Here is a 15,469-nt window from a genome sequence, read left to right as displayed (position 1 = left end):
GGAGGGATGCTGGTGTCGAAGTCGTCCAAGAACTTTCACTCGCTTTTAATCGAGCTGCTATACTTGGCAATAAATTAGAAACATATTTATCAACAAGTCCGTGAGCGACTGACCACTAAAATCATGAAATGTTTCTTCAAATCATGTGAAGAAATCTGAAACGGATTCATCTACTTTCTGTTTACATGACGCTAACATAGTCCAATCAATCTTTTTAGGGGGGATAAGCATTTTCAATTTGGCTACAATAGCAGCGGGGAGATCTAAAATGGCCTGGGGCGGTTTCTGTGCTGGTCTCCTCTCCCTGTCCTCATCTTCGAGATCCACCCATCGAGCTTTGAATGCCTGAAGGTCATCAACCTTTAGTATTGATCTCCACATACCTGGGGGTAATATGAGCCCAAAAAATAAATCAATATCAGACAGAGTCATAGTGCAAGAATTCAAAGCCCCTTCAACTTCTTCATAAAAGGCTGCAGGTTTCTTTCGAGGGTCAGGTAATGCTGCTTTTAACGCCATAACATCGGCCCTATTCCAAGGAGTGTAAACCCAGTTATAGATAAAATACCCTTGAGCATCATGAGACCCTTTATCCGAACTAGTACCCGCTCCTTTAGGAAGAACATACAAAGGCGCCGTCTCCCGCATTGGTTTAGCATGCACTGCATCGATCTTATCTGAATAAAAGATGGATGACTGTTTCCCGCCGCCGCTTGGGTTCGATTGTTCCTCATACGCTTTCCGTTTCCGTGCTTCATCCCGTAGCTGAAACATTTCATCCCGTAACGCAAATAGCCGTCGAATTTCATCAGGTACCTGAGGGGAGAGAGAAAGACCTTTACACAAATCCTTTGCATCAGCTATCACATCCGCTGGTTCTAGAACATCGGAATATTTCCGAAAGGCCGACACTATTTCATTAGAAAGATAATCAGTAAAGTACAATTTCTCCCTGTCTTCCCATGACTCAAGCTCTGTCAACAAATCAGCCAGAGTAATAGAATCCTTATTAACCCGATGAGCAATCTTACGAAGCTCGGTCATACGGTCAGTCGATAACATAGACCGTGTATCCACCTTCGGTCCGGGCGGTCTAGAATCCTGATCTCCTCTCAGGGCAGACGGACCAACGTACGGAGGCGGTGAGCGATCTAGTAACGAAAAATCATCATTCGATTTATTAAGGACAGGATAAAGAAGCTGTCGAACAGGGTACTGGCCAGATATTTGCAACCGACGTTCTTTCTCCTGTCTCTCTTCTAGTTCCTTTGCTTCACATTTTTTTCGCTTCATGCGCTTTCTCACGCTCACTCTTTCGTTGCTCTTTCTCATTCAGTGCTTGCTCACGCTTCTCTCGCTCTCGCACCTCTTTCACCCACATTCGTATACATTCAAACATATCTTGCCTCGCTCGCCGCTTACACATACACTGCTCTACATACTCAATTTTCCTCAAATCAAACGATCCATACATAGGCCATCGTAACTCAGGATCCTTTTTGGTATATTTCCGCCACAACATGCTGTACATTATGGGGGAAAGACCAAACTTCACGTACATATTCCTATTCGGCGTCCACTCTGGGGGAGCCGGCTGTGATTCTTCAAGTACTAACCGGTCATTTCTAAAACAGCAGCACCACTTGCGAAGTGCGCTAAAAACAGGCATGTCTAAAAATAATGCTAAAATGGCACTTAACGTTGCCGCTCAAATTCACAGGTCAGGAGAAATATCCCCACATTGGCTGTCTATATGCATTGCAACTCATATATACTACTATAACTCAATAATGTGACTAGTCATTAACAAACAATCAATCAAATTAGTCGGGGCAAGCGTATAAAACTGCCTTGCCAAACAAGACTATCAAAAGCTCGGAGCAAGCATCGTACAACGATTCTTACCAATCAAGAGCGTCCAGATTCCAACTGCCAAGTTCCAAATTCGCCCAAACGGCCACTACGCGGCAAACCGATAGAAGAGGTCTCAGTCGATGACCGGCGCCACCCAGATGGTCAGATCAGAAGGGAAGGAAGAATACCTCGGGATGCCAGGACTAAAAGGCGCCGCTGGCAGTGATCCCGTCCCCGGCAAGGTTCCAATCCTTCGTCACGACCAATCCTTCGAGCATCCGAGTCGCCGATGAGCCCCACGTGACGGGCGCCAATTGATGAATACAGGCCTCAGCAAGGCCTGCGAGCGCGAAAATGGTTCGCTCTTCTGTACGCAAAGTCCTCAGACTACACAAGAAATTGGCACGGAAACTGGAAATACAAAAACATAGTTTAATAAACCTTTAAAGGTGGTACTACAGCCCACACAACACTCTACAGTATTGTACAAGGTAGCACAAAGAACTCGAACACGCGGTCCCCTTTTATACACAAAGAAGGGGCTCATAAGTAGGCGGTTACTACTCAAAGAGCATGATTTACTTCCATATATGGATATTTCTCGAACATGATCGATACATGGGCGGAGTTAACGGTTCATGGGACCCCTCTAATGCACATTCCAATCCTCGCTAAACAAGAACAGATGTTACACATACTGGGCATGCACTAAACAGACTGGAACTATTTATAGCCTGTTGCTGGGCAAACTTCAGAGATGACAGTCAGCGAGGTAGGACTTGCCTCGTGGCGAGCACATGGCGGAGTGTAACATCTAAGATGGATGACAGAAAACAAAATGGAGTCTGGCCGTACTTTGAAGTGTGAGCGGAAAAACCATACTAAAGACACAATAACATGTCTTCAGCGAATGCTTAACATTATCGCTGCTTTATTTACAACACTGGTGTGTACATGAACTCTGAGGTGGTGTTTCAGATATGCTGGTCCAGTATCAAGGAGGGCTTTGTAGGCATGTGTGAGGAGCCTGAAGGTGATTCTTATTTAACTGGGAGCAAGTAGAGTTCTCATAGGTGTTCAGAGATATGGCTATGGCGGGGGATGTTGAGGGCCAGTCTGGCTGGGGCATTCTGTATGTTCTGAAGTTTCCTAAGGAGTTTCTGGGTGACTCCTGCATAGAGTGCATTGCCGTGGTTGAGTCTCCTGCTGATGAGTGCGTGGGTACCGCCATTCTCACCTCATTGGGGATCCATCTGAAGGTCTTCCGAAGCATGTGGAGAGTGTGGAAACATGATGAGGAGACAGCATTGATCTGATGGTTCATGGTGAGCGATGAGTCCAGTATGATTCTGAGGTTTTATGCATGATTCTGTGGGTGTGTGGGAGGGGGTTCCTAGCTCAGCGGGCCACCGGGTGTTTTCTCAAGCAGAGGTGTTGGGTCCAAGGATGAGGAAACTGGATATTGGTAGGCTCCCAAATGTCTTTAGATTTTTCATTGGATGTTTTATTTCTAGGTCGGTAGACTTGAATTTGGGCAAATGACAGCTTGTCAAGTGGGTTCTCTTCAGAATGCATAGCTGGAGTCTTCATGCTGCCAAGACATTGGTCTGGAATGGTCATCAGCCTTGTAGGGGGTAATGTCATGTAACCCAGGTTTTCTCCAGGCAAAGACACTTGCATCGGGGTGAGCTCCTTAGTAACCACACAGTCTGAGGAAGAGGGCACAGAATTCAAAATGAGCATGTTATTTGAGCTCAGATGGTTTTCTGGTGAAGTCACAAGCATCTCAACAAGCACTTTCTTGTGCCCAGGTAGTAGTCAGAAACAGGGACAGGAAGTGGCACAAGTACCTGCTTCTGAGCTGAGAGGTCTGGAATAAAAAAATATGCAAGATTATTTTCTATGATGGGAGTGCCACATTCTTTCACCACTAAAGGCACAGACATCTTACAATCCTAAGTGTCCCTTTCTTTATTATTCACAGTCTCTTTAACATATGCCACTGGAATGCATGGCTGTGTCATAGACACAGTGTCTTTGTAATCAGTGCTCAGTGACATCTATTGGCAGAATGGCAGAATCCTGACAAATTGTAAAACAAAGGGAAACATGCAAATGTTGAAGAATAGCAGAGGAGATGGGGGACCTCCCTCAGACCTTTCATTGCTCTTTGAGGAGGATGAAACAGAAGATTCAAAGAGCATTTGTTAACTTTAGTATGCAGAAATGATAAAATCCATTCAAGGACCATCCCTGATGTCCCGCCATTCAGTGAGCGTATTTAGTAGCATGGTGTTATTACCCATATTGCAGTCAGCAGGTTTAGGAAGATGAAAGCAGCTTTCTGGATTTCGTTAAGAGTGATAACTATACTTTTCTATGTTTGTCAACAGTGATTCTGTGCCTCAGAGGGGCCTGAGATTATACTGGGGATCAGTCAGGATAATATGATCAATGGATTATTGCACTAGTCTATTGACTTTCCAAGATATTCCTTAAAGGATGTTTGAACTTGATTGGTGGACCACACAGCGGGGTCTGCAATAGAGTTCATAGACCCCCTTCCACTATCATGGTCATCGCTTGTTTTACTCAAATAAACACTGGCTTTAGGAGTTTTTTGTTGAAAAAGCAGGAAGTGGAGTCGGATGAAAATATTATGGGGCCTGTTTAGCATTTTCAGAGCCTATAATTGGGCAGTTGGTGCAGGAGCTTCAGTGCGGAATTAAAGATAGTGGGGATATCTCGTGCCATTCGCTCTTCACCCCAGGCTCACCCCTCTCCCAGTAAGACACTTACAAATGATTGATGTCCTCTGCGTAGCTTTATTATTATACCAAATTCCATTTCAGTTGTGGGTAAAACTTCCCACATTTACCATTTATTAATTCACACATAAATTCTGCGCCCGTACATATGCGCCACAGTTTACCATATATACACAAATTGGCATCTCTAGAGGAGTGTTGTACCAGCAGGACACAACACCACCCCCTTTCCAAGCCACCAGCTACTAGGGTAGAGCCAGAGAGTCCAGGACCACCAGCAGGACGGCCCCCTCTCCCGCCAGCCTAGAGCCACCATAACTGCCTCCCCTGCTCCAGGGTCAACCGTTTTCCGTCCAAAAGGAGTCCCTCAGCCTTTTCCCTTATCAGGGACCCCGCCCCCCACAATTGAACTTAGGGATGGGAGGGTGGGCAACTCTTCTTGGCTGGCCTTCTTGCTACCCAGTCGAGAGACGAAAGAGGGCTACTTCCCGGGGTGCTGCTCTCCTTATCGCCATGGAAGGAGGGTCCTCGGACGCCCACCAAGCGTCTCGCATTACCGAGACCCTCCCCATGACGTCCAACCCCAGAACCGAAACTTTACCTACAGGGGCGGGCACGGAATGCCCACTAAAGGCCCCCCTCCCCTAGACGCGGGGGTGGCCTCTCATAGTGGGGATATCTCGTGCCATTCGCTCTTTACCCCAGGCTCACCCCTCTCCCAGTAAGACACTTACAAATGATTGATGTCCTCTGCGTAGCTTTATTATTATACCTAATTCCATTTCAGTTGTGGGTAAAACTTCCCACATTTACCATTTATTAATTCACACATAAATGCTGCGCCCATACATACGTGCCACAGTTTACCATATATTCACAAATTGGCATCTCTAGAGGAGTGTTGTACCAGCAGGACCCAACACCACCCCCTTTCCAAGCCACCAGCTACTAGGGTACAGCCAGAGAGTCCAGGACCACCAGCAGGACGGCCCCCTCTCCCGCCAGCCTAGAGCCGCCATAACTGCCTCCCCTGCTCCAGGGTCAACCGTTTTCCGTCCAAAAGGAGTCCCTCAGCCTTTTCTCTTATCAGGGACCCCGCCACAGGGCAAGGAGCCCCACTGGCGCTCTTGCCCTCCCCCATCCTAACGCCCTGCCACTCTACCGGGGTGTAACATAATGGCCCCCAGGATTGTTTGCACAAACACCTCCAAACCTACCCTAGTCAGGTGCACCCCCCCTGTCCGATACTCATCTGGGGTCAATGTCTGCAGCAAGGTATGTCTAATAACCAGTATCTGTGAACCCCTCAACAGCTTTTCTACCTCCCTATTCATTTTTTTTTACTGACGTGTTCATTGCTGCTGCCGGCACATCGCACCCCCACTCTCTCCGAGTGAGAACCTCTGACCAAATAATTGCTGTGTCCGGCAATGCCCTTCTGATCCAAGTAAGAAGAGAGAATAATGCCTCCTTGGCTTCTCGCCTGCCCCCTGGGACCATATTTTCAGCCCCGACATGAATAACCAGCACATCTGGAATAGGCAAACCTTTATTGAGCGCACTCCTCAAATGAGTTGAAACGTCCTCAGCCCGCAGGCCCTCCAAACCTAACCAGTTGTGGACCATTCCCAAGGCCCTCTGCGTCTTGTCCACCCCAGATTCTCCAAACCAATTCCCCGCTCTGCATATGACCGAATCTCCACACCAGCATACTTGCATCCTCTGGCTTGCCACCCCTGCAAGCGAGACCAAAAACAAAATACAAAAGAGAGAAGTGGGTAAATACCAACCTGTTGAGAATACCACCCCACCTATACCAGCTGTGGTCGCACATAGCGCTCGAAACTCGCTGAATTCCACCTGCCCACTCTCTTGATTGCACCCGGTGATAGACCCAATTCCGCTGCTGTAGTAGCTGCCCCAATACGGAACGAATGTGACGTAAAATGAGCTATGTCTTCGCCTAACAATTCCAGAGCCCGCTTGCATATTCGCGTGAACTGGAATTTCGTCAACGGTGTATCATCCTCATGCACCAACAGCCTATTATCTTCACATCCTGGCCTCATCTGCATGAACCTTTCCATCAACATCACCGGGCAGTAGCCCGCCCCCTGACTTGCTCTCAGTGGCACCCATACTCCTTTTCCCAGTGGGTCTGTCTTCGACCGCCGTACCCTGACCTGCAGCAAGCCCGCTGCCATCACCACATCATCAACGGCGATCCCACCCTGTCTGTCCATCTTAGAGTTTGGCACTAGCTCTGATACCCTGAATGCCCCAAAGAAAGCTAATGAATATGCTAGCTGCAGCAATTGAACCTCATAATGCGACCAACAAACCTGTGGCAACGCCCCCAAGATATTCACCAACCTTTTGGAATCGATCGGTCTCCTGGTATCCTTTTCCCCTGGAACCAATCGTTCCCATCCCCTCATGGCCCTTCTAACTCTAAGGTCTTTAGTGGGATCCGTCACCCCTTTTATCCCTGCAAAGAAGGCTATTGCTGATAATTGTCTGCGTACCAGAGCCAGGGACCTTCCCTCATCCTTCTGGCTAACTATGAAACTGAGCACCCCTTGTGGTGCAAATTCTCCCACACCCTTTTTGCTCTGCAAAACAGCCCAGTAAACCTGCCAATCCCTCTCATACCTACTCTTAGTCTTGGGAGCAACCGACGCCGCTATGAGATCGGGAGCAATGGGGCACCAAGCTTCCACAGGCTTTCCGGGAAGGCTGTCATCTGAGCGTCTGCTTGCGGCCATCGCGCTCTGAATTCTGTCAACTTAAAACGAGACAGGGAATCAGCTACTGTGTTAACCACACCTGGCACATGCTTTGCAATGAAATGCACATTACGCCGCAGACACTCCCGCACCAGCACTTTCAGTAAACGGAGCACCCAAGGACATTTGGCACTTTGGTTGTTCACCGCCAAAACCACTGACATACTGTCAGACCAAAACACAATTTTCCTGTTTTCCAGAAAATTGCCCCATATCTGAAGAGCCACAATAATGGGGAATAACTCCAGAAATGTGATGTTGCGGACCAGCCCCCTCTCAAACCATTCTGCTGGCCAGTGCTGCATACACCACCTTGCTCCTAACACTGCCCCGAAACCAACACTACCTGCTGCATCCGTATAAAGTTCCAATTCTCTGTTGTCCTGCGCCGGTTGTTGCCATATTACCGACCCATTGAAATCCTCCAAGAAATCCCTCCACGTGACCAAATCATCCTTCATCTCAGTTGTCAGCCTAGTGTGATGGTGCTTTTCCTTCAAACCTGACATTGCCCTGGCGATATTCCTAGAAAGAACCCTGCCCATAGGTATCACTCGGAGTGCAAAATTCAACTGACCCACTAACACCTGAAGCTGATGCAAAGTAACCTTGCGTGCCCTCAAGCATTGGTCCAAGGACCCCCGAAATGCCTTAACTTTTTCCTGAGGTAATCTGCACACTCCTTCAACCGTGTCTATCTCAATACCTAAGAACGTCAACTGGGTTGTTGGTCCTTCCGTTTTCTCCACCGCCAGAGGCACCCCCAAGGCCCCCGCCATTCGCTGAAAACCCACCAGAGCCTCCTGACAATCAGACGCGCCCGCCGGCCCCATGAATAGGAAATCATCCAAGTAATGCACCACCTCTCGCGCGCCCATCACCTCCCGCACTGTCCATTCCAAGAAGCAACTGAATGTTTCGAATATTGCACATGCAATGGAACAACCCATCGGCATACATAGATCCACAAAGAAATTGCCCTCAAAAGTGAATCCTAGCAACCTAGTGTCCTCCGGGTGGACCGGCAGAAGGCGAAAGGCCGACTCAATGTCAGCCTTTGCCATCAGAGCCCCTCCCCCCAGCAGCTGCAATTTCTGAATAGCAGAGTCAAAGGTGGTGTAACGAACTGCAAATAATTCTGGATCCAAACCCTCATTGACTGACCCACCTGCCGGACTTGACAAGTTGTGAATGAGACGATATTTTCCAACTTCTTTTTTTGGAACTAGTCCTAGGGGAGAACAAACCAGGTCCGGCCTAGGCATTGTCTGAAAAGGACCGGCCACCCTCCCCAGGGCCAACTCCTTGCTAATCTTTTCCCACGTTACTTCTGGATTCCGTAGCACTGACCGTTGGTTGCGGGGAGGAACTGCGGATGGGACTGCAGCCGAGGGAATGTGAAAACCGTAATTAAAACCTTCATACAAGAATTGTGCTTCTGACCTCCTCTCATACCTTGCTAGCAGATGGGTTAATACTGGGAGGTTTATGGGCGTGGGCAGGTTCCGAGCTTCACTGTGAGGGGCGAGGCTTTGGTTGCAAGGGAGCTGCAGGGGGAGGACGGGGCTCCTTAGGCTTTCCGCCCTTCTTAAAACACTTGATCTCTGGGTGGCCAAACATCCCACAGAAGGAACACATGTGCCTAAACTTACAAGCTGTCCCTCTATTACATTCATTCTTGTTGAATTGCCAGCATGCTTGTTTCTTTTCCCCGGCACCCTTGTCTCCTCGAAAGGAATGTGCAGGTTTGCTAGTTGGTACCGCTGAATAAAATTGCCCATGCCAAATATTAATCTCGCGCTGATCCCATGCTATGTCGGGTTTCACCGCCTTCATCTGCCTGAATTTCGTGTCATATTGCAACCATGCCGTTCCCTGAAATTCTGAAGCCGCCCCATGAATCAATGCCATGTAACTTATCAACTGTGCCGCCAATGCAGGGAACCGTTCCACCATAATTGCTGCATATATAGCAAACCCAGTCACCCAGTTCTTCAATGACCATTCCACCCAGACCTTCTTCTGTTTCATTTCCCCATCTTTACCCGATCTGGTTTTCCCCGGGACCACACCTGCATTAATCAGATCAAACACATCCACATACTCCCCTTTAAAGATCTTCTCCCTTGTATCTGCCGGCACGTGCCAAGTTATACTTGCCGACGGATTCACTGCCAATGATGCCGAGCCGTATAAAACTGGGCTATGCATAAGGGGAGCATGCGATGCCACCGACGCAGCGGGTGGAGTTGGAGACACAGTAACTGGCCCCGCCCCCACTGACATTGCGTTGTTGACTGGGCCTTGAGCTGTGGTAGCCATCACCATTGGTGCTTGTACTACACCCCCTGACTGGACCCATACCTGAGCCACCCCACCATTTTGTGTCGCCACCACCGGGGCCTGAACTGTTTCCACAAGGGTCCGCGCTGCAGCAACGGGCATGGCCCCCCACCACCCGGGGCTGCCCCCCTGGTCACCTCCGCATTCTGTGCCGACCCCTCCCTAGGCGACAACCCACTTTCTGCTGCTTCAGCCGTCTCGCCTACGCTCGCCACCCGCATCGTGTCCTTGACCACCAGGGGCAGGCCCTCTGCCATCGCCTCATCTGGAACGGTCGTTCGCTGTCCTGAGACCCGCTTGGTCTTCTCTTGCTGAGCGTCCTGAAAGCGAATAGGCGTCCGCCGTACCCGTTTTGCTAAAGTGGACTCCTGCTGCCCACTCGCACCCCCATCTTGCGATAGGGTCCTCAGCGCCCAATCGATACCTCCTTTCTTTGCGACCTCCCACAATGCCGCCAACGAACGAAATTCCTCTGTTGATGCCGGGGCCTCCTTGCCCCCCCGTGCCCGCTTGGGCGGCATTTTGCCTACTAAGAAAGAAAATACAATCATTAATGAGTCCAAACATGCCTGCCCCTTCCATCCGGTATTGCACTGGCGCGCCACCTACTACGCGCCACCCCTGTCCTTTTGGACCCATGCACCACACCCACCTCTGATGTACAACAGCCCCACACACATTGCCTGCACGCCACCAATCCCTTCAAGCCCTTTACATAATTTTGCTGCTGCACTTCTATGACTCAGGCTGGCAAAAAGCGGGAATAATGCCACCCCAATCCATTTACAAAACCCTGTCTGTGAGTGGACATTCTGACACACCGAATGAAGATGCTGTTAAATGAGTAACGGTGCAATGTTCCCCATGAAATGGCCAGACCACCTGTGTGTGCCTGACCAAAAGTCAATGCATCTGAATGAAGAAGCAGCTTCTGCGATCCAAATGCCAATTTCCTCAACCTGCATACCGTTTAAAATTCCCTTCCCCATGACGAATTCTCCCATGTGCCAAGCAATGTGAACTACCGCCCTGTATATGCGGCGCCCTCAAGCTGCGCCCCTCCGTGCCTCCAGGACGCGTCTCCTAACCCTGAATAACTATCTCGTAGCCCCTAGCCCATCAATCACCTTGACGTCGAGCTCTGGCTCCCCCTCCCATGTCCTCCACATCCATGCCGTAATACCCTGCAGCAAAAGATCTGCGCTCTGCTGCCCTACCAGAATCATTTCACTGTGCCATACTTACTCGGCATTGAACCCAAAGTGAAAAAACCATTACCCGCCGCATATGCCAATGCGCTCCGTAAATCCCCATGCAATCACTCCCTTAAACATCGCGCCCCAGCACCACGCTGCGCTCATCCCTCCTTATTTATCTGTACTTATTGATGCTTCTGTGACAATGTCGCCGCATCTCTACCGGGGCTCGAACCGTGCTCTAATATGAACCCCAGGCCAACTCGCACCGCAGCACGCCACGCGGGTTGAAAGGGGACCGCCCCTCCCTCCGCCTGTCTGATGTCCCTGCACACGCTCAGCCTGCGTTATCACCCACCAAGCGTCTCGCATTACCGAGACCCTCCCCATGACGTCCAACCCCAGAACCGAAACTTTACCTACAGGGGCGGGCACGGAATGCCCACTAAAGGCCCCCCTCCCCTAGACGCGGGGGTGGCCTCTCATCTCCGCCAGCGGGGCAGGGCCTTTACGTTGGGCAAGTGGCTCTCTGCCAGGAAAACAAAGACTATGACCTCCATTGACCTGCTCAGTCTGTGGGCCCCATACGATAATGTTTATTACACTCAGAGTCTTTTAGCAGAGCTCTCATTTATACTGAAGCTGTGTAACCTAAACATTTTTGATGTTTTACAGTGCAATCCTTTTAAAGTTACATTGAATTGAAAAAAGGCTCATTAGCGAGGCATAACTTTTAAAAACGTTTATACTTGACCATCACTTGGCTCTTTTTAAAAAAAATCACAAACTGCAATAGTATGTTAAATTTAAAAAGGAAAAAGCCGAACATTGACAAAGAAAAATGCATTCATATTTTCACTTTGCTATTTTTATAAGCCCACTGCGCCGCTGGTGCATCACTTTTTTTGATGCACCAGCAGCGCAATGGTCCTTCCCATATTTACAAAGCCAAGTAAAGTCACCTTGCGTGGCTTTTCATGGCCTTGTAAATATGGGCCCTATTCACGCATTACTCTGCGTGAAATGGGTGTTTCATCATTTTTGCTGTGGGTGTTCCCAAGCAATATCCATGGATATTGACGCATGCCCAGATTTATTACATTTTGTGAAACTAAGAATGAATCAGAATTCTATAACTCCCCAGGGGGGGCCTATTAAAGGAGCAACAAGGAGAAATACTTTTATTTCCCCTCGTTTTCTCCTTTTTCTAAGCTTGCATGCATAGAAAGTGGAAAATGTCATTAATTACTGTTTTACTGCATGAAGGTGTCCCTTCCTGCACAAAATAAATCATCCCCACAGTGCAGGCACCCTTGCAAAATGGCAGCCAATTGTGCGCCAGCGCAGGAGAAAGTACAAGGATGTGTTGTATTGTTGTTAATACGACACATCCTTGCGCTATGACATAGCATAGCGCATCTAAATGGCTTGTGGTGTTACGCTATTTTCTTGTTGATGAGAACCACAATTTTTAAGCTGTACTTTTCGTTCTCAGAGATTGTAGGTGACATGCATCTGTTATGCTTTGCGATAATAATGTGACCAGTCTGTGACATCCTCTTTTATCAGTCACCTGGATCACTCAGTTTTGAGAGTGTATATTTACTAGACTTTTCACCCTGTTTTCATCACAAAAGTGATGCAAATTGATGTAAAATAATTTTTTCGAGGTTACTTTCCAGCAGTGCCTAACGTTGCTTTGTATTACTTATCGATTACTAATCGCTAAGGGGGCATTCCGTGGGTAGTGCATGGGCGTTCCCTTGCAACCATCCCTGGTTTTTGACGCAAACCTCTATCTACTAAAAAGAGTAGACAAGGTTGTGCATAAAAAAATAACATCCTTTTGAAATAGATGCTATCAAGGAGAAGTGCTTTAATTTCACTTTTTTTCTGACCTTGCATGTGCTGCAATTTACAGCACACATACAAAGTAGGAAACATTTTAATGTTTCTGTAAGCATAGTATGTGGTACTGGAAGGTACTCTTTGAGTACAAATCCTTTACTAGACTCACGCAGACACCTTTGCACTATAGTGCAAAGGTGTGTGATTGGTGCTCAGCAGCCTAATTGTGCGCCAGAGCTGTCAACAGAGCAGGATAGTGCCATGTCGCTAAAGAAATTGTACTGTCCTGCTGTCTCCTTTTCACGCAACGCAGCACAGAATTTTTGGCTGCTGCCCTGCATTGAGTGAGAATTTAGTTAATAGACCCAGATGTATTATTAAATGTTGGTAACTGCATATGTCATGTACATAATTTATCAATTGGCCCTCTTTTGCATATCACATTACTTACAGTATTCAACTTTATGAAGAATCATACTGAACTGTCTGGGAGTTCTTTACTTGGATATTCCCTGCTAAAGCACTATCAGCTCTGATGCTGGTTAGTTCTTTCCTGTATTGCTGTGATGGCTCCGTTTATTTGTCTGTTAAACACCTCTTGTTACAGATTATGAAGCTGTGCTGGTTGCATTATAAAAAAAAAGAATACACAGATGCATAATTGATATTTGTAACCATTCATGGATATACGATGTGTAACATTCGTTTGAAAATAATGGCGTAAATGAACTCTCTTTTAAGTACGCATGAACTGAGCCACTGAACAAATACTTGGAAACATGGTTCCAATTAGAGATTTCAGCAACTTAAAGAGTAATACAGTGAAAAACGTGTGGCTCGGTTAATTCGGTGTGTTCTGTCATGCATTATTGAGTCTGAAATTCCCAAAGCATCAGTCATTACAAATAATTAAAACTGGTTTACTGGTTAGCCATCCAGAGGAGATGCTAAGAATAGTTAACAATGTAATGAGGCTAGGTTACAATGTGCTTTTCAGGGGATTTATGCTAGCTTTAAAATACAGACTTCAAGGGAAATCGTTCACATTCTGTAAGTGTGAGCTTAGTGAAGCAACTGGAAAGCAGCCATAATAGAAAATACAATGCTTCATACGAAGATGTGGGCAAATTCATGCGTGCCAAATTGAAAGGAACTCTAATTTGCTGATTCCGGAATTTTTGGTTGCAAAATTATCATAATTGCAGGTCGTGGTTGGTGTTCTTGCAGAGTCATAATTCTGCTAGCAGTTATCACTGTTCACATGACATCATTTGACATCTCTTTTGAGAAGGTTTAGAAAACTATTTTTTAAAAGCTGTCAGGGGTCCATGTACTACTACCTACTTAAACGTTTCATTGTTTGCTTTTTTAAAGCATCCTGGGGGATATTATCAAGGGGGTTTATCTCCGCTTTTTTGGCTTTAAAAGCCAAGAAAGTGGAGATAAAATTATCTCCCTATTACCTAGCTGTCGCTAACACCAGTCAGCGACAGCTAGTAGGAGATAGCGACCATCTTGGGCCCCACTTTGCATGTCAGTGATATTTATCACTAATGACATGCAAAGTGGGCGTGCCAAGATATTAGCGACTGGAAACAGTCGCTAACATCGCTATCTCCTATTACCAACTTTTGGAGATATTCGCGCTAAGCGCGAATATCTCCAAAAGCTAACATCTGCCCTGAGCAGTTCTTAGCCATGTTATCCAATGGGAGGTGGATAACATGGACAAAAGCATTAGCTCGGTAATGCATGAATATCGCGGACTTTTCAGCGATATTCATGCATTGCGGCCGATTTTTATCGCATTTGCGATAAACCTTGGTAATACCAAGGTTTATCTGCGATAAAAATCGCCGCAGCTCAGCGGTAATTGTTTGTCTCTAACCAAGCAATAGCGATAATTATCGCTATTGCTTGGTAATATGCCCCCCTGTTTTTCTTTAGGGAAAATGGGCTGCATTTTCAAAGAAATGCTTTATTCACAGGAGGCCCGAATCCCTGTGATGGCTATCCTTCCTAATTGGTCGCAAACTGAGACCTACCTCGTTAGTATTTAGGAGTTAGGTCGATTTGCATCCCACCTAGACTTGCTAATTAAAAGGTCTAAGGTTTACTACATTAGGAACTGGGATTTCCTAAACGCATTTCGGGAAACACTCGCAATTTGGAAACCACAATTCCTCATTTTTGTACGCATAACCCTAGGTTCTGTTTCATTTGTTAGCTATTCAACAGTCAGTGCATGAGTAAAGCACATTATTTTAACGGAAATGTTCTCCTGGTGACACCAATGTTGAGTAATCCAGTGGTCTGTAAAAAAAACTTTTAAGAGCTCCTATTCTGTAGTCCCGTTGGCAGTGTTCACCCTTTTTATAAGGCAATGTTCAGATGCACAACAGATCTACTGCGAACTAAGTAGAACTGAAAGACCATGAATTCTCCAGGAATTCACTAAGACTTATTCTTCACTTGATTAGCAAAAACATCACCAACATATAGAGAATGAATAGATACAAAGATATGAGGATGCTTTTAAACCTGTGTTCCAACTTCTTGCAGCCACTATCCATCCTTGAAACTTGTGTTATCAAAACGTGAAAAACACACCAGTAGATTTCATCTTTATGCTGTGTGCTTTTTTACTCCTCCACCAAGAGTGTGCCATATGTCC

The sequence above is a fragment of the Lissotriton vulgaris genome, chromosome 3_1 (genome assembly GCF_964263255.1).
Source record: "Lissotriton vulgaris chromosome 3_1, aLisVul1.2, whole genome shotgun sequence".
Lineage (NCBI taxonomy): Eukaryota > Metazoa > Chordata > Amphibia > Caudata > Salamandridae > Lissotriton > Lissotriton vulgaris.
Note: the sequence above shows the minus strand (reverse complement) of the source record.